The sequence below is a fragment of the Scyliorhinus canicula genome, chromosome 11 (assembly GCF_902713615.1).
Source record: "Scyliorhinus canicula chromosome 11, sScyCan1.1, whole genome shotgun sequence".
Lineage (NCBI taxonomy): Eukaryota > Metazoa > Chordata > Chondrichthyes > Carcharhiniformes > Scyliorhinidae > Scyliorhinus > Scyliorhinus canicula.
In genome coordinates, this window is record NC_052156.1 from 20,273,388 (window position 1) to 20,291,673 (window position 18,286).

Here is an 18,286-nt window from a genome sequence, read left to right on the forward strand (position 1 = left end):
GTCTGTATGGTATTTCACATAGGGAGTTGAATGGAGTTAAGGGGATCAGGGGTTATGAGGAGAAGGCAGGGGAATGGAGATGAAAAACATATCAGCCATGATTGAATGGCAGAGCAGACTTGATGGGCCAAATGGCCTAGTTCTGCTATGTCTTATGGTCTTAGGATAAGGGGTGATCATTTACAATTGAGATGAGAACTATTTCACTCAAAGAGTTGTGAATCTTTAGAATTCTCTACTTCAGAGGGCTGCAGGTGCCCCATCATTGAATACATTTAAGAATAATAAAATGTGCAGTGCAGAAGGAGGCCATTCGGCCCATCGAGTGCACCAGCCCTTGGAAAGAGCATCCTACTTAAGGCCACACCTCCACCCTATCCCTGTAACTCAGTAACCCCACCTAACTTTTTTGGAGACTAAGGGCAATTTAGCATAGCCAATCCACCTAACCTGCACATCTTTGGACTGTGCGAGGATACCGGAGCACCCGGAGGAAACCATGCAGACACGGGGAGAACGTGCAGACTTCACACAGTGACCCAAGCCTTAAGGCTGATAGACAATTTTTGAGTTTCTCAGGGAATTAAGGAACATAGGAAATTGAACATAAAAGTAAGGATGCTACGCTTCAGTTATACAATGCACTGGTGAGACCATATCATTAATATTTTGTGCAGTTTGGTCTCTTTATTTAAAGAAGGATGTAAATGTGATGGAAGTGGTTCAGAGGAGGTTTACGAGATTGATACCTGGAATGAGTGGGTTGGCTTATGAGGGAAGATTAGACAGACTGGGCTTATTTCCACTAGAGTTTAGAAGAGCAAGGGATTACTTGACTGAAATGTACAAGATCCTGAATGGTCTTGACATGAGGGACATGAAAGAATGTTTCCTCTTATAAAAGTGAGTCCAGAACTAGGGGACAATGTTTTAAAATTAGGGGATCAACCTTTTAGGACAGAGATTAAAAGATTTTTTTTTCTCTGAGGGTTGTGCGACTTTGGAACTCCCTGCCTTAGAAGTTGGTGGAAGCAGGGTCACTGAATATTTTTAAGGTCAAGGTAGATAGATTCTTGTTGTGCAAGGGAATCAAAGGTTATTGGGGTAAATTTATGGACAGCACGGTAGCACAAGTGGATAGCACTGTGGCTTCACAGCACTAGGGTCCCAGTTTCGATTCCCCGCTGGGTCACTGTCTGGGCGGAGTCTACACGCTCTCCCCGTGTCTGCGTTGGTTTCCTCCGGTTTCCTCCAACAGTCCAGAGACGTGCATGTTAGGTGGATTGGCCATGCTAAATTGCCCTTAGGAGGGGTTATTGGGTTATGGGGATAGGGTGGAAGTGAGGGCTTAAGTGGGTTGGTGCAGACTTGATGGGCTGAATGGCCTCCTTCTGTATTGTACTATGTTAAATGGAGACGTGGAATTTCAATACAACTAGATCAGCCATGGTATTATTGAATAGCAGACCACATGCGAGGGGCCAAATGGCCTACTTTGCATCTATTTTGTATGATCTTAAGGGGTGGGTGGGAAAATGGAGTTGAAGCTCAAGATCAGCCATGATCTTATTGAATGGCAAAGCAGGCTCAATGGGCCATGTGGTCTACTCCTGCTCCTATTTCTTATGTATTCTTGCGTTCACAGCTGATGAAACGTGAACAGGGTTCAGCTCAATTATTATTTTGCCTCCTAACAAACAAAACTTCAATGCTGAATTGAACTATAGAGCTTGAAGCGTCTTGGTCCATTCAATGTAGTGACACATTTTCTCAAAGCTACAGCGATGCTCAAATAACATACATCACTAGGAATGTCAATTTTCTAATACATAAAAATATAGGAGAAACGAACCATTAACGAGTGCTTTTTCAAATTCTGAAACTGACTGACTACAGTAATTCCAAAATATAATAACTGCGAATGCAATATCTGATCCACAGAACAACTGCTTAATATTGCTTCAGCAGGGGGTGGACAGCTATGGCAACAGATATCTCATGTTCATGGAAAGAGAATAAGTAAAAGCTAGCTAACAGATGATCCTTTCCCATTGCCAGTTTCTAACCTGTCAAAATCTATTTTTTTAATTTGATGACCAGTGTCCCATTGAAATTCCCTCTCTCATTCTTTTGAAGCTTCAATAATGCCACTGGTTCTCACTCCTTCCCAGAGTCATATTTTGCAATCAAGACATATCCCAACATGACCTCAAATTCATTCTTTCCCAGATCCTCAAAACAATTAACTTTCTTAGCTTGGTCTGTTCTTCCTTACAGCTGCAACGTACAAGCTTTTGAAACCAAGGTTGAGTGTTGCAAATTTTTTCTGTGCCCTCTCTTCTGCTTTCACCTGCTTCTTAAAGTGTGGTGCGCAGAACTGGGCACAACAGTTCAGCTGGCAGCGGACCAGCATTTGATACAGGTTTACCATATTGCAAGATTTTTGAGTAAAAATCAAGTAAGTGACATTTGTGTGGACACAATTTGACAGTTTTTCCAGTTAAGGTTGCAAACACAAAGAAAATTAGCAAGAGGGTAAAACACTGATGGCGGCACGGTGGTGCAATGGCTAGCACTGCTGCCTCACGGGGCCAAGGACCCGGGTTCGATCCCTGCCCTGGGTCACTCTCCATGTGGTGTTGCACATTCTCTCTGTGTCTGCATGGGTCTCACCCACAACCCAAAAAAATGTGTAGGGTAGGTGGATTTGCCATATCTTTTTATTAAAACAGTAAAAAATATATATACAATGCCAAACGGTACAAACTCCAATTTTGGATTGGCCATGCTAAATTGCACCTTAATTGGAAAAACAAGAATTGCGCACTCTAAATTTATATATTTTTTTTAAACTTCCATTGGGAATACCATATCAATATACTAATCTATGATATACATGCTGATTGTAGCACCGACAGTCTTGTTCTATATCATCTGGGCAGCAGATAAGCAGCCTTGAGGGGAGATGTGCTAGTCCTGTGATCCACTATGCATACTTCAAATAGCGTAAATAAACTAGTTTTTAAGTATATACCCTGTTACACCTACAACTCTTCCTGTTGTAATCCAGATTTAGCACATTATACAACATGGTAGCTGTGGTGCCGACACCAATTTAGTCCACTGTTGGTGCCTTATGATGAACACACACTGTCCAAGCCAACCACAATTCCTGGTTGGCACAATATCTCATCAGGCATCTCAGCACACCCTCACCAAAACCGGGCAGCAATGATAGCAGTGCAAGAACAGTCATGTAAATAGTTCAAAAAAAGCCAACATAAAGGGTTTCGATATACAATAAAACGGTGTAAAGAAAGAGTAGGGCCAATTATCGATTTTTTACAATGTTACTCCCTTGTTCAAAAATGGGTGCAAGGATAAAGACGGCAACTACAAGCCAGTCAGTTTGACTTCAGTGGTAGAGAAACTTCTAGAAATTATAGCTTGGGACAAAATAAATAGTCACTTAAACAAGTACAGGATAATTCAGGAACTCCAAGGAAAATCATTTTGAACCAACTTGTTGGGAATTTTTTGAGGAGGCAACAGAGAAGATTGATAAGGGCAACATTGTTGATGTGATGCATATGGATTTTCAAAAGGCATTTGATATAGTGCCACACAACACTTATGAGCAAAAGTTTAGTTAATGGAATAAACAGGAAAGTAGGTACTTGGATAAGAAATGTGTTGTGTGACAGGTATCAGAGAGTAGAGATAAATGTTTTTATTTCCAGATTGGAGGAAGGATTGTAGTGGAGTTCCCCAGGAGTCAATGCTGGGACCCATGCTCTTCCTGTTGTATATTAGTGATCTAGACTATAGTGTTCATGGCATGATTTCAAAATTTGCAGATGATATAATGATTGGAAACATTGCCAACTGTGATGAGGATAGTCTTGAACTTCAAAAGGGCATAGACATGTTGGTAAATTGGGCAGACAAGTGGCAAATGAAGTTCAACGCAGAAAAATGCGAGGTGATTAATTTTGGCAGGAAGAATATGAAGAGATTGTATAAAATAAGGGAGGAACTCTAAAGGAGGTGCAGGAATAAAAAGACCTTGGTTATATGTACATAAATCATGAAGATGCCATTGTATGTATAGGGGGGGTTGTTGGGTTACGGGTATAGGGTGGATACGTGGGTTTGAGTAGCGTGATCATTGCTCGGCACAACATCGAGGGCCGAAGGGCCTGTTCTGTGCTGTACTGTTCTATGTTCTATGTTGAGAGAGCAGTTAATGAAGCATAGTAAGGGCAGCAGGGTGCACAGTGCTTAGCACTGCTGCCTTGTAGCGCTGAGGACCTGGGTTCGATCCCAGCCCCAGGTCACTGTTTGTGTGGAGTTTGCACATTCCCCTCATGTTTGCGTGGCTCTCATCCCCAGAACCCAAAGATGTGCTAGGTGGACTAGCCGCGCAAAATTGCCTCTTAATTGGAAGAAAAGAATTGGGTACTCTAAACTTTAAAAATATTTTTTTTAAATAAAGCATATAGTACCTTAGGCTTTGTTAATGGGGCACTGAATACAGGAGTAAGGAGGTCATGTTGAACTTGTGCAAGATACTAGTTAGGCTTCATCTGGAGTGCAGTGTCCAGTTCTGAGCACCATACTTCAGGAAGGATGCGAAGGCATTGAAGAGAGTACAGAGGAGAATCACAAGAATGATTCCAGGGATAAAGAACTGTAACTATAAGGATAAATTGGTGAGGTTTGAAGAAAAGATTGAGAGGAGACTTGATAGAGGTATTCAAGACCTTAAGGGGTATGCACAGTTCTCACTCAAGGGGGCAACAAGAGCTAGAGGGCAGATTCAAAATAATTGACAAAAGTGATGGAACGAACAAATTTTTTACCTGGAGGGTGGTTGGAGTCTGGAACGGATTTGAGGGGGAGGTGGAGGCAGGTTCAATCGAGGCATTCAAAGGGGAATTGGATAGCTATCTGAAAATAAAGAATGTGCAAGGTTATAGGGATAAGGCAGGGGCATGGGATTAGGTAAAATACTCTTTGAGAGAGCCAGTGCACACTCAATGGCCAAATGACCTCCTTTTAAGGTGCAAAGATTATGTGATTTTGTGACAAATGTAATGTAAATAGTTGAAATGAATGAAATGAAATGAAAATCACTTGTCACAAGTAGGCTTCAATGAAGTTACTGTGAAAAGCCCCTAGTCGCCACATTCCGGCGCCTGTCCAGGGAGACGGTACGGAAATCGAACCGTGCTGCTGGCCTGCTTTAAAAGCCAGCGATTTAGCTATTTGAGCTAAACCAGCCCCAAGATTGAAATTTGAAGATATAGTTTCATATTGTTGTCGAAAATTGGATTGTGTGGCATTGTAGTATAAAGGGTTAACAAAATGGCTATGCTAATCTGATGTACATGATGATGTAGCACTGACATCAGGCAGTAATATGCTAGGTACTGTGGGCAGCCTAGAGGGGAGATGTGCCTTCCTCGTGACCTACTATGTACACTGTAAATAAGCTAGTTTTTAAGTAAATACCCTGAAGCTCGTCCTTGTTAGAATCCAGACTTAGCACATTCTACAACAGGGGAACGGAAAATTGTTAAATATAGGGTGTTTCGAGTTGGACGCCTCGCAGTAATCATTTACACAGCAACTCGAAGGCTGAAATCATCTCGTTTTAGCACTGCAGATAGTACACATGGCAGCGGTGGGAATAAATGCTGTTTTTAGGAATTCAGTTTCTTTTTAACACTTTCCTGCACTTTCAGGATGCACACACAACGGCATGCTTTAGTGGTTTCCACGTCCAGTAATGCTGAAGTGGCTGTGCAGACAAGAGTCAATGACAACAATCTCCCCACTCGGGGTTTCAGACTGGAAAAGTCGATGTCAACCCATACTGCATAAATGCGGTTTTCTGCAGTTCAAGGCACGCAGGGGAAATGTTTTAAATAAATCTAAGATATGCCCCCCCACCCCCAAAATCCATCCATCCCATCGGTACTCCCTCTCTCAGGAAGGATTTTAGAAATACTGTACTGCTGTTCATGGTAATAAAATTAACTGCTGTTTTGTGCGCATGTGTCGGAACGTCAGCACGCAAACATCATACTGTACTACCACAGTGTTAATGATTCTCTCCCAAGTCAGCTCGTGTTTGGGAAGTGCAAGAATGCTTCATCTCTCCAAACTGGAGCGATTCCCTTCTACTTCGATAGATAACGTGTGAACATGAGACTAACTGCATCACGGTGAATTACAAGTCACAGCATAGTACATTTGGTTGCTGGAAAATATTTTATGTGCAGTTAAATCTGACCCTATTAAAGTGTTGGCTTCTTAAAAGAAAAATTAAAAAATAAAAAGTAATGCGCGTGTGTGTGGGGTGGGGGGCACTGTTGACTACAGCTCTACATTGTTACGGGCTGCAAGAACGCTTACAATAGAACCAGCAGCCTATGTTTGTGCAGTTTCATAATTGGTTTATTTTTGGCTGCTTTACAGCTGGAAAAGGTTTGAGAGGCCCAGTGGGAGCGGGGATGATGCAATCTCTTGGAGCACATTAATCCACCTCCAGGCACAGGCTGTTTGAGCAATCGCACGCCCTGCATTCCTTTCCTTGGTTGCAATGTCACATTAGACTTGCAATCGCACTGGCAAATTCAAAGCATGAACAGCGCTCACCACCATTTTTCGTGCATAAAAAACATGTTGTCTGATACATTTTTTTGTAAACTATTCTGGATACGTGCACACATCCCTGTCAAAAATGGCGTCCCTAATTCAGAGCTTCCCCTGCTGTCCTTTGAATATCTCCCTGCTCTCTTAGCTAATTAGATGCATTATAGGACTGGAGCCAGTGATATTCGAGACATGTCGATATAATTTAGTAGGCCTTGGAAATGAGGGCGTTCTTCCCCTCCATGTCAGCTTCGTTTTTCAAAGTGCCTCAGTCACTTCTGGTACGGTATTTCTATCAAATATATTGGACAAGCATGAACGGTGGGCGGTGGCGCACAATTCGCCACAGGCGACACACCTCTGGCAACAACAAACCTTAAAATGACTCTCCCAGCTGCAACAGGGTAGCCAGCAAGCGACTTTTATAAAGATTGCGATTTTAAAGATACTCTTTCACACTTTGCTACAGCGTCGGATCGAGACAAACATCTTAACTGATCTTCGGGTATAAAGTTCTCCAAAAAAGGAGAGGTTTGCTGATCTTATTTGAATACGTGGAGTAAGCCTTTCAGTATTTCAACAGTTATTTCCGGTATGTCAGTATCAGTGGAACCCATGTTTAAACAAGACCATATTGAAAATGATATGCCAGAATCCCCTAATCATAAAATTAAGTTTATACGATTTCGTTATGGAAGGCGATTGCTTTCTTACTTTTATTTTGTACGTTTCACTAAACGTGAGTTCAGCAAATCAAAAAGCAAGCTGTCCATTGCTTGATAAAGGGGTCATTAGTATTGCAATCACTCCAACTCCTGAAGAAAACGGGGCCAAAGAACTCCAATCGCATATTCTCACTATAAATCCGTAAAGAGACTGAAGGAAATGCAACTTGAACCAATTACCTAACGTTACAACAACTGCGGTCTGTCAGCACGCCATGATACAAGACTAAACTAACACAGAATGTATTTTAGTCCATTACAGTCATTTCTCAAACTATTACCCAGGGAGTCACATTACTTCCCATTAGAAACATTTCCATTATTAAGCGCAATAATTAAATAAATTTACTGGCAATACCTTATGTTGGTGTTTTGTCGTTTATTAATTTTAATCCTACAATTAAAATATGTGAAGTTTTTATAAAGGGTGTTTCTTATTTGCAATAAAAAGGTAATCTCAGTGATCTTTTGTGATTTAAAGTTAGGAAAATGGCTGCCTTGTGTTTGTTGCATATTAGCTCTGGAGGTGCTGGCCCTGCCTCTGAGCAAACGTTGCTGTAGCCTTTCAAACTGCGCCCATGTCTCTGGTCCCAGACTTTACCCATTAAATTAGCAGTCAATCGGAAATGCTCCACGCATAAGGAAAACCTATCCACAATGGTAATTATCCTTTTTGCTGCAATTTCAGTTATTACGACATGTAAAAGCAATTAAGGGCCAGCTGTGGGGGACATCACTGCAGTATAATTTCAGAAAATTCCATTTCCATTTGTTTTATACCCCCTCCCCACTTCCTTCTTCACCAAACTCCGTGCCTGCAGACAAAAGGCTTCACAATTTCGAATCTGAACAACTGCTGTTTGGATTTGCACACATAATATTCGCACTTAAGAGAATGAAAGCACCTGCAGCACGTAACTCAACTTCCATTACATATCCAACAAAATACAACTAATGAGGTTCAACGTAATATTGAGCTTCTTGACCAATACTAAATTTTTTTAAAGAACTTTACAATCGGGAGCCTTTGCTTCCTAAATCTACATATTTTGTTTCAAGAGTACCATACAAAAGTAGATATTGCAGAAAACTACACAAAAGCTTCTTAGTAGTGTTCTTTACTTAATGAAGGCCAGCTACAGGACAGAAGCCACCCATGCAGCCAGATCACAGACAGCAGCAGCCATTTTCACAAAAGGGCTTACTTGGGTTTATTATTGTACAATGATATTGTGTAATAGCCAGCTCTCACTCTTCAATGTTTAGCCTCTGATGAAACCTTAACAGGGTTTCTCTTAATCATAAACGGCAAGAACGATTCTCACACTATAATCAACTCCTATACAATTATGTTAAATCAATAACATTTAACCGTTTTCTTAATGGAAATATTAGCACAAACTGTACAAGCTAAGTTAGCCAAGATTCGCGTATCCCAAGCTGGGATAATCAAGCAGTCCAGCCCCAGGCTTGATGTGGCCCGCCACCGATAAATGAATCATTGCTATACAAAAAACATATATTTGGTAGCCTATCACATTAAAATATATATAATCTCTTGCTCTTTTTCCACAAATGTGCTTTTTTTGTTGTTCAGAATAAATCTACTACTCAATTTGCCTTATCAATCTGCGAATCGCATCCTTCAAGGTGCATGAAGCCATTTCCTAAATCCAATGCGTCAATCTGCTCACTAAAGTTGAAACAAAAAAACTAACGTTTAATTTGCATTGTACCGTTTTACCGCATTGTTCTACTTGAAATAGGTGAGAATGTATTTTTCTTTGCGGTTTAATGTTCCAGAGGTGCACCATTTTTATTGGCGTGCCCAAAATTCAAACAAAGTCTTCACTCAGACGAACACAGCTCGACCATCTGCCTGTTCATTAATATTCTTGGGAACCTCATGCAAGATCAAATTTCACTGAAGGCATTAGCCAGTTTCCTCCACGCAACTATTTACTTGTGGAGCTTCACCAAAATATATTATATTTTATTTCGTGTGTATAAATAGACACGTCACACGTTCACTTTAAGCGTTAGCAACCCCACAAAGGGAACGTAATCAGAAACACATTCAAAAATATTTCACCAATAGTGATTAATTACACATTCAAATCGATTTCCTAACACCATAAAACACTGCCTAAACTATGCAAATCTGCCAAAATATTTTAGTCCCGAGAGCAAATTCAACCCGTGACTGGAAGAAATGCATCGCAACCTTCACTAGTGTCTCAATGAAGTGGCATTCTACACAGGCGCTGCTTCCCCTCCCCCACATCCTAAACTGCAACACAATCGAAGTAACTACAGGGATTGTCCCGTAGCCACAAAGCCATTCACTTAGGTCTCTTTTGTACTTTCTAATCACCCAAAATGAAAATAAAGAATCGCCAATTTACAAAATGTAAATGTTTGTAATCTATAATTTTAACAGGTTAGAGGGTCTAACTGAGACATATCAGACCCAATTTAACTTCCAAATTCGTTTTTTAAAAACTTGGGCCAGGGTCAAAACAACTAAAATTCACCAATGCACAACATCAGGCCAAGAAGCGAACGAAACGGTGGGGTTGGTCATAATTTTAACCAAACTGCAAAACATTTATCCTAATCATAAACGTGGAACAAATGATGAATTTTAGCATATGATCCATTAGGGACTCAGAATGCTCGCCTCAAATAGGAACCTTCTAAATCTCGTAATATTGCTCGGATTGAAAGCTTCTGCTTCACAACCCTGCCATGTAAAGCTTCACGGGTGCAATCCACAAAACAGCTATTTTAAAAGATAATCCAACTTCCAAAGTATGAATCATATACGTCTTTACTATTGCCCCTCACTCAAACTCTTCAATCAGGAAATAAAAACATTTTTGGTAACGCCAATATTTGGATCTATCGAAGAGCTGGGACTGATGTAGCTGGATTTAAGGATTTAAAAATCAGTCCCCTCCCCCCCCCTCCTCTTCTACAGGAATTCTCCGAATCGTCCTTACGAAAATCAATCACCAGTTTCAGTACACTCATCTTAACACTTCATAATGTAGTTATAAGACAGTTTACATGCACTAAAAGCAGGCAGATTATTTTATTCACTATACGGAGCATTTCTATTTCAGTATGCAGTACGTGGTAGCTCTACCCCTCCCCCTTTCTCATTAAAAATACAATATGGGAGAATTCACCACTGACCTCTATATAGCAAAATAAACGCAACAAAACCACTTTTACCACCCTTATCCAAAGAAACAGAAGACCAATCTAAGTGTTGTATCGACTGTTCCGCGCCAAATATTTGACTGAAACCCCTGAAGTGTAATCCTGGCTTCCCAGACATACCGGGCCTTGCCCCAACTTCAAAGCCTCAGACTCAATTTCCGCTAACGCCAAATTTAGCAAGCTTGTTCGTGTACAAAGCAGGATTCTCCCGAACTAATAACTAGTTCTACTATAAGATCACAACACCAACCTGTTTTCTCTCTTTATGAATTCTGTGATTAAACGCAAAGTCCTGATTATCGATTTTATGCATTCTCGACCGCTAATGTGGATTGCATTACTTTAAATAAAACAATACATCAGATATAGCTTTGGAAGTTAAGACAAGGGGAAAAAATCACAGAATTAATCGAAATCTTTGGCAGATCTTGATGATATACACTCTAAAAATAAGCACGGTTCCACGTTAAACCTCTCGTGCTAATGCACATTCTTACCTTTCGATTATCACTGAAACAATTTCCAAAAATTCGATATAAAAACAAATAAGTTTCAAATAACCATTCGAAGACCAACCTTAAAAAACCTTCAGACAAAACCAACACACAGTAAGAGCAGACTACCAACCCTTCCCCCACCCCCTTCTCGCTCACACACACACCCACAGCACAAGTTACCTCTGTGCAGATTTAAGGGTAAATAACTGGGTCAGAGTTTAGGGGTATGGATTATCAGGATTATTTTACACGGCAAGAAAATGAAGTTCACTAAATCAGACAAAACCTGTGTTTAAAACAATAATTTAGATACAAAGTTAGAACTAGCAATCAGGCTTCTTGGTCTGGAGATCGTCCTTTTAAGACACAATATCTGGCTTCCTGGTGATGCAGTGAGGCGTTGAATTTACAGCAATTTATTGTGAAGCCTCATTGAAACATAGGTATAATGAAGGTATAGGGCAACCATCACACCATAAATTACATATATAATGTTACTAAGACTCGCGACCGAAGTTTTTTTTTTAGTTTTTAAAGGGTTAATCATTCTCAAACTTGTATGGATAGACAAAAATAAAGGATGTTTGCTGATTTTTTTAAAATGTCTTAAGTTTTAGACGGTGGACGAATAAACAGAAAATGTTCTGGTATTAAATATTAAAACACTTCGATACCATTAAAACTCAGGCTATGAATTTATGACCGGAGATCTCACCCGCCCAACTAAAAAACAAAGCACTTTCATTTTCTCCACAACCAAGATATTTTCAACTCTACATCTCCTACCGTCCCAATGTAGCTTCTTATATCCTATGATGAATCCTAATGAAAATTAACTTTGAATTTATCGTGAAACTACAATGAAATGTAAGCTAGGCAGACAAACTAAAGTAAACATCATCTACAAGACGATTCAACCCTGGACCATGTGTTACAGAGGCCATGTCCTCTTGTGCTACATTTTTTCATAAAAGATTTGCCATCAAAAATCTGTTTTGCTTGATACATCCAAAACAAATAATAATAATCGATTCCTATAGATGCCCAAAACACAACAAAATCCAGCATTGTAAATCTTCAGAATTGCCACTTTCTGACGAGAGTATCGTTGCTTATGCAAGCTAGAGACCAAAAACTGTGTGCCATAATCTTATTTGGACATTATAGAACAGCAAAGTCCAAAATATTCCATCTTATTTTCTAATTACTGTGACACAACATAACTTAGAAGTATGTTTTAGTGATCCAATGTGTTGAAAAATGCTTAAGCTTTTTAGCATTATGGTAATTAGTATGTTGAATGCAGATGATTTTTGAGGGAAAAATAGCTGAGCACCAACTCCAGGATTGGATAATGCCTCCCAGCTGCAGTGCTACCATGGGGCCCAACCTCTCTGGCTTTCCTTGTTATGTTATTCTAATGAAGAAAATGCCAGAGATGAATAAGTTACATGAGGTGGAAGACGTCTATAGAAATCCCACATATTTGCCTACTTGCTTATCTCTTAAATGCAATTATCCAAAGGTTCACATGGAAAGGGATGTTTGAAAATCGGTTTATAATGATCCCAGGTTTTCAAAGTGCGCAGTGTTCATCATGTAAACACCATCATCACCAACACCAATAAAGCCATCAAAACTGCTTGGCAACCCGATTATAAACAGGAAAACTCACCGGTTTTTCTCTCAATAATCGTTTCTGAATAGGGCTGCCTTCTCCCTCTTCTAGTGGTGCTTTTTTCCTCTCTTTCTCTCTCTCTTGCCTTGTGTGTTTATTTTTTTAATGTAAAAAAACAAAAACTTTGGGCTCATCAAATCAGGCCTACAACAGAGCCTGGGACTTTCCTGAGCACACCATCCGAGCCTTTGAGACTGACGTTGCAGGGGGGGTGGGAAAAAGAAGGGGGTGTGCTGGGGGTGGAGGAAAGGGGGAGGGGAGTTTGGATCACTCACGATTTACCAAATAGGGTTTTTTTTTTAAAGCAAAAAAGTGGTCCGATGTGAAGGCAGGCAGGATAAGGCTCTGTTGTTATTTTGGGACTTTTCCCCTCAGGTAAACATTCATTATAAGGGTGACAATTGATTCTGTTTGCAGCTGGGCCGTCTCCTGCTCAGCAGCACTGGCCCCAGTCTGAGCGCCTCCGCCGTCGCCGCCCCTCCCCCATCCCCCCAATTCGCTGGGAAATGGCGGGCCGCCCTGACAAAAGACACGGGGTCCCCGATGCCCGCGCACAGGGGCAGGCCGTGCAACGCGGGGTTAAGGGTCAACATCGCCTCCGCCAAGGCGAGGGGGTGGAGGAAGAGTGGAGCGAGCTAGCTGGCTGGCGGGCGGGGAACCGCCCACGTCCGTCGCCATTGGAGAATCTGGAACCCGTCCTCGCTCAGGGCCCCATTCTTATTGGCCGGCAGAGGTGCCAGTCCAGGAGTACGGCCCTGCCAATCAGGGACTTAGGCCACGCCCCGTCTCCCCGCTGAGGGAGGGGTGCGAGCCGCTCGGTGGCTGGGATAGTGTGGGAGCTGAGCGGGCAGAGGGAGAGACGGCGAGGAGTGCGCGCGGGAAGGAGATGGTTAACGGCACGTCTGTCTGGTGGATGCTTCTGTACCAAAAAAAAACCCCGAGACAAAAACCTCTTTTGTCAGCCACCAACGGACGTCTGAGTGCTTTCCGTTTTGCTTGCTGTGGATTGCGAAACTCAAAAGCATTTGTTTTGTTGAAAAATAAAATAAAAAACCTGATCGACGGTCGCTCTGATGGCGGCGGCGCGGACCGTCGATTTCATGGCGCTGTGTTGGGCTTTCCGCATATATTTTTTTTTGCATGCTACTGAGATGGTTTGATTTTTTTTTTAATGCACTTTTAAAACATACTGTGTCGGGTTGGCGTCGAAAAATCGATTAATGAGCGCGGGCGAAATGTTTTATTTTTAAAAAACAAAATGGCGCCGACCGGGGCGGGGAGCCCATCTCGGGTGGAGCTTTCGAGTAGGAGCCCGACCCTTTACTGGTGTTTTTAATGTAGATTTTTCTCCTCGGTGAATTATTTTAGTCGACAAGTTTAAGGGTCGAAATATTTTTTTTGGGGGGGAGGGGTGGTGCAGGGGAGGGAGTTGCCAGAGAAGGTTCCAGAATCGTCATGTCCGCTGGGGATGGCGCTTCGTTCATTCATCGAATGATCTAATTTTTGACCAACACCCAACCCAGGATGCCAGTAAACATCCTCTTCCTTCCCCCCCCCACCCCAAAAAAACCGCCCTTCAGTCAGCCTTCCCTTTGCGTGATCGATTTTTTTTTGGATCGTCTCTCTGAAAATCCACTGGGTCTAGCACCAAGTTGGCACGCACGTAATATCTTCATTTCCCCTATATTATTTACTGGACCTTTTGCACAATAGGGAACAGTTCCCATGCAAAAAAGAACAAATTGGGAACACGTATGAAAGGAAGAAATTAGGGAAAAGGATCACAATTGATAAGACTCCCGAGAAGATTTGATTAGACTGATGAGTTCAGGTTCGCTCCTTGTTTCTCCCTCAGGACTTTAGTGCTGGTTTCCCTCCCGGAGCAATCTTGACATGAGCTGGTTCGTTGGCTGATAGCATGCATGGCAAAAGAAGCAGAAATTTCCAGGATTTAGGAACTCTTGTTTTTGTCACTAGATTGTGCTAGTTTTCAAATCTTGCAGGTCAAGTTAATTTGGAAAACAATTCCTCCAGGTAATAGGTGTTTAGAATTTTGCAGTCTAAGCTCAGAACAACCCTGGTTACCAAATTATTGGCAAACGGAATGGATATTTGGAAATGCCTGGCAGCATCTATGGAGAAAGTTTGTTATAGGTCCATGGCCTTTAATCATAACTGATTTCATACGGGAGGGATAATTATTTTTCAATGCCTGGTAACTTGCCTGACCCCATCCCTAAGAGAAGTGCTGACAAAAAATGGATGTTAACTTTTGTTTGTCTCTCCAGATGCTGCCAAGTCCTGCTGTGTGTTTCTAGTATTTACTGCTTTTATTATCCAGACACTTGAGCCCTTGTGGAAAGTGGATTTTATGGTGGTCACATCCCTATCGAGGAAATTGTCTAACCCTTCATAAATAGTCCACTACACTCATATACTACAAACCTGATTCAAGCTATAGTTTCTGAATTCTAGCTGCAATTTATGATTTTATGAACTCTTGGAAGGAAAAGAGAAATAGGTCATTTTTGATAAATTGAACCCTTTAAATCAACGAGGTCCAGTCCTTTCGAGAAATACATGTTCACTGTAGATGGAGTGTATGAAATTTTATTGTCATGTGTATTGAGGTACAGTGAAAAGTATTTTTTTGTGAGCAGATCATTAAGTACATGAAAATAAAAGAAACTACATAATTGGACAACACAAGGTACACAATGTAACTACATAAACACTGGCATCAGGTGAAGCATACAGGGGTTTGTTAAATCAGGTAAAGGCGTAAGAGGATCGTTTAGGAGTGTGATAACAGTGGGGAATAAGTTGTTTTTGAGTCTTCGTGCATGTTCTCAGACTTTTGTACCTCCTGCCTGATGAAAAGTTGGAAGAGTAAGCCGGGTGGGAGGGATCTTTGATTATGCTGCCTGCTTTGCCCTGGTAGGGGGAGGCGTCGATGGGAGGCAGGTTCGTGTGATGGACTGGGCTGTGTTCACGACTCTGAAGTTTCTTGCAGTCTTGGGCCGAGCAGTTGCCATACCAGGCTGTGATGGAGCCAGATAGGATGCTTTCTATGGTGTTATCTAAAAGTTGGTAAGAGTTAATGTGGACATACAGAATTTCCTGAGGAAGTATAGGCGCTGTTGAGATTTTTTGGTAGTAGCGTGGGCGGGCCAGGACAGATTTTTGGGGATGTATACCCCAAGGAATTTGAAGTTGTGAAACATCTCCACCTCGGCCCTGTTGATGCTGACAAAGGTATGTGCACTTGCCTCGAAACTGGCACATAACACTACTGCCGCCAGTGTATTTCCAGGGCACTAACAGACTTAGAGGGGGAATTTGCTATTGCAATGAACTCTGCTGCAAATTAACATTTCCAATGCATAGTATTTCACACAATCATTCGCTGTCTTATGTGAGTATTGAGAAGCACAAGATACTGCTGTTTCACATACGTAGTTCCAGATAGGCCCCATTACAGAAATTGGCAGCAGAAAACGACCAAGATGTTCATTTATCACATACATCTTGCAATTCATCTGACCCATGAGTAACAGCAAAAAACATGGAATTCTCTTGGCAAAATAGAACGACTGCAGTAATAATGATGAAGCAATACCAATCAAAGCTGAGGCAGAATATTGAAAGCCAGAATAGTTGATAAAATCATGTAAAAATATTTTCTTGAGCTGAAGTCTCCTGTGCCCCAAATGATTTACAATGAAAGCATTTATAGATTTTAGTGAATAAATCTCCCATGTTATTTTTGAAAAACTGATCATTTCACTTTCCATCTACAGTTCCACACCAAAAGTTTGTCCATGAGACATCAAAGGTGGGTGTCAAGACACAAGTATTTGCTTTTCAGACTTTTTGCAGTCAACATTTACACCCTCACTGAAGCATAGTTGTTCCTGGTACAATACTGTGAAACTTGGAATACTTTGGGTATTGCAAGCTTGAAATCCTAGTTGTTGGCTAATGCCTTCTACAATAGTAAAGCTGAGAATGGGAAAATCAAATTACCGTACCACTCCCCTGATGTTGCAATGTGTTTTGCAATTTCCTGGCTATGTAATTTTTAAATATAGTACTGAGTAATTCTGTAGCAAATGAACAAAGTTGATTCTGTATGGTTAGCCACTCATCCCCTCTACTTGGTAGCACAGTTGCTTCACCGCTTCAGTGTCGATTCCCAGCTTGGGTCACTGTCTGCAAAGTCTGCATGTTCTCCCCGTGTCTGCATAGCTTTCCCTCCCACCGTCCAAAGATATGCAGGTTAGGTGGATTGGCTATGCTAAATTGCCCTTAGTGTTTAAAAAAAAAAGAAAGTTGGGGATAGGGTGAAGGTGTGGGCTTGGGTAGCAGACTCGATGGGCCAAATTGCCTTCTGCACTGTAAATTCTATGATTCTAGTGTTCTTTTTTCTCCTAGGGTTTTGTGCCGTAGTGTTTCCCAAACTGCTACATATTTGAAACTTCAAGCACTATCAATTATTAAATTTCTCTCAGAAATTGGTTTTTCACAAAATGGAAAAAGGTAGAAATGCAATCTTCATAATTTGTGTACAACCAAATAAAATATAACGCTAAGATTCTCATCTCCGTTCTTTATAGGTGCATCATAGTGCAAGAGATAGGAAGATATTCTTGAGATTCTGGAAATGCAGGGTGTTGCCCGGACTGGAGTATCCCATCAAATTTCACCTCCATTCCCACCCCCACTCATCTGCAGAAAATAAAATGGTCTCTGCTCCAACCTTTCAATATGATTGCTGTTGTGAGAACCGTGTCCAAAGATGCAATATATTCTATGGCTGAAGCACACTGCCACCAGTTTTGCCAGCTTCACATTGTCGAGCTTTACATGACATCAGAGCACAATGGTTGGGAGTCTGAACTCCACACTACTGCCATGGCAACTGAGCTTTACAGCAGTGAGTGAGTCACAGAAGACTGCCCAAACATGAATAGACATGGCAAGCCGATCCTTCCATGGATATTGTTTCCATTAGAAACATATTGCTGTAAAAGTATTCATTACACTTGATAACATACAATAGCTAGGCAAGAGAAATCACAAGTATAAGGTACAGTACACCACAGCTATTGCAGTAAACACACAAGTTTATGCAAGACCAGTTTACACTAGCCAGCCCTAGGTTTAAATTCTTGCCAGCACATGTCCCCTAATAGCACATACTGCATCAAAAGCATCTGAAAACAGTCAAGCTTTTCATATTTCATCAATAAAGCTCCTGTTTTCAACAAGGTCCAAAAAGGATACTTTACCATAAGCTCTCCCTTCACTTTCATTTTCTTCCCAATGATGCTACACAATTTTCTAACTCGAGGAGGTAAGTAGGTGATGATCTGGTCACTAACACACCACCTGTAACGGCTTGAATTAATTATTCACAATTTTTTATTCGTTTTGCTGGAAGAAGCCATTTAACTTAGCATTTTACTCACTTAAAGTGGAATTAACCAATTTATCTTCGC

At 41.2% G+C, this 18,286-nt stretch overlaps 1 protein-coding gene across 18 annotated transcripts in view; it reads right to left on the reverse strand.

The window, feature by feature from the left end:
• Positions 1-13,248, reverse strand: part of setd5 (SET domain containing 5) — a 208,767-nt gene extending 195,519 nt beyond the window's left edge. For 7 of the 18 annotated variants that reach the window (XM_038812431.1, XM_038812429.1, XM_038812423.1 and 4 more), the window contains exon 1: positions 12,783-13,248. The gene's annotated coding sequence lies outside the window, so the exon portion shown is untranslated. Of the gene's footprint in view, positions 1-11,107; positions 11,268-12,782 lie in introns of those variants that run through there. The other 11 variants (XM_038812424.1, XM_038812430.1, XM_038812425.1 and 8 more) reach the window with 11 other exon arrangements.
• Between the last annotated feature and the right edge of the window lie 5,038 nt (positions 13,249-18,286).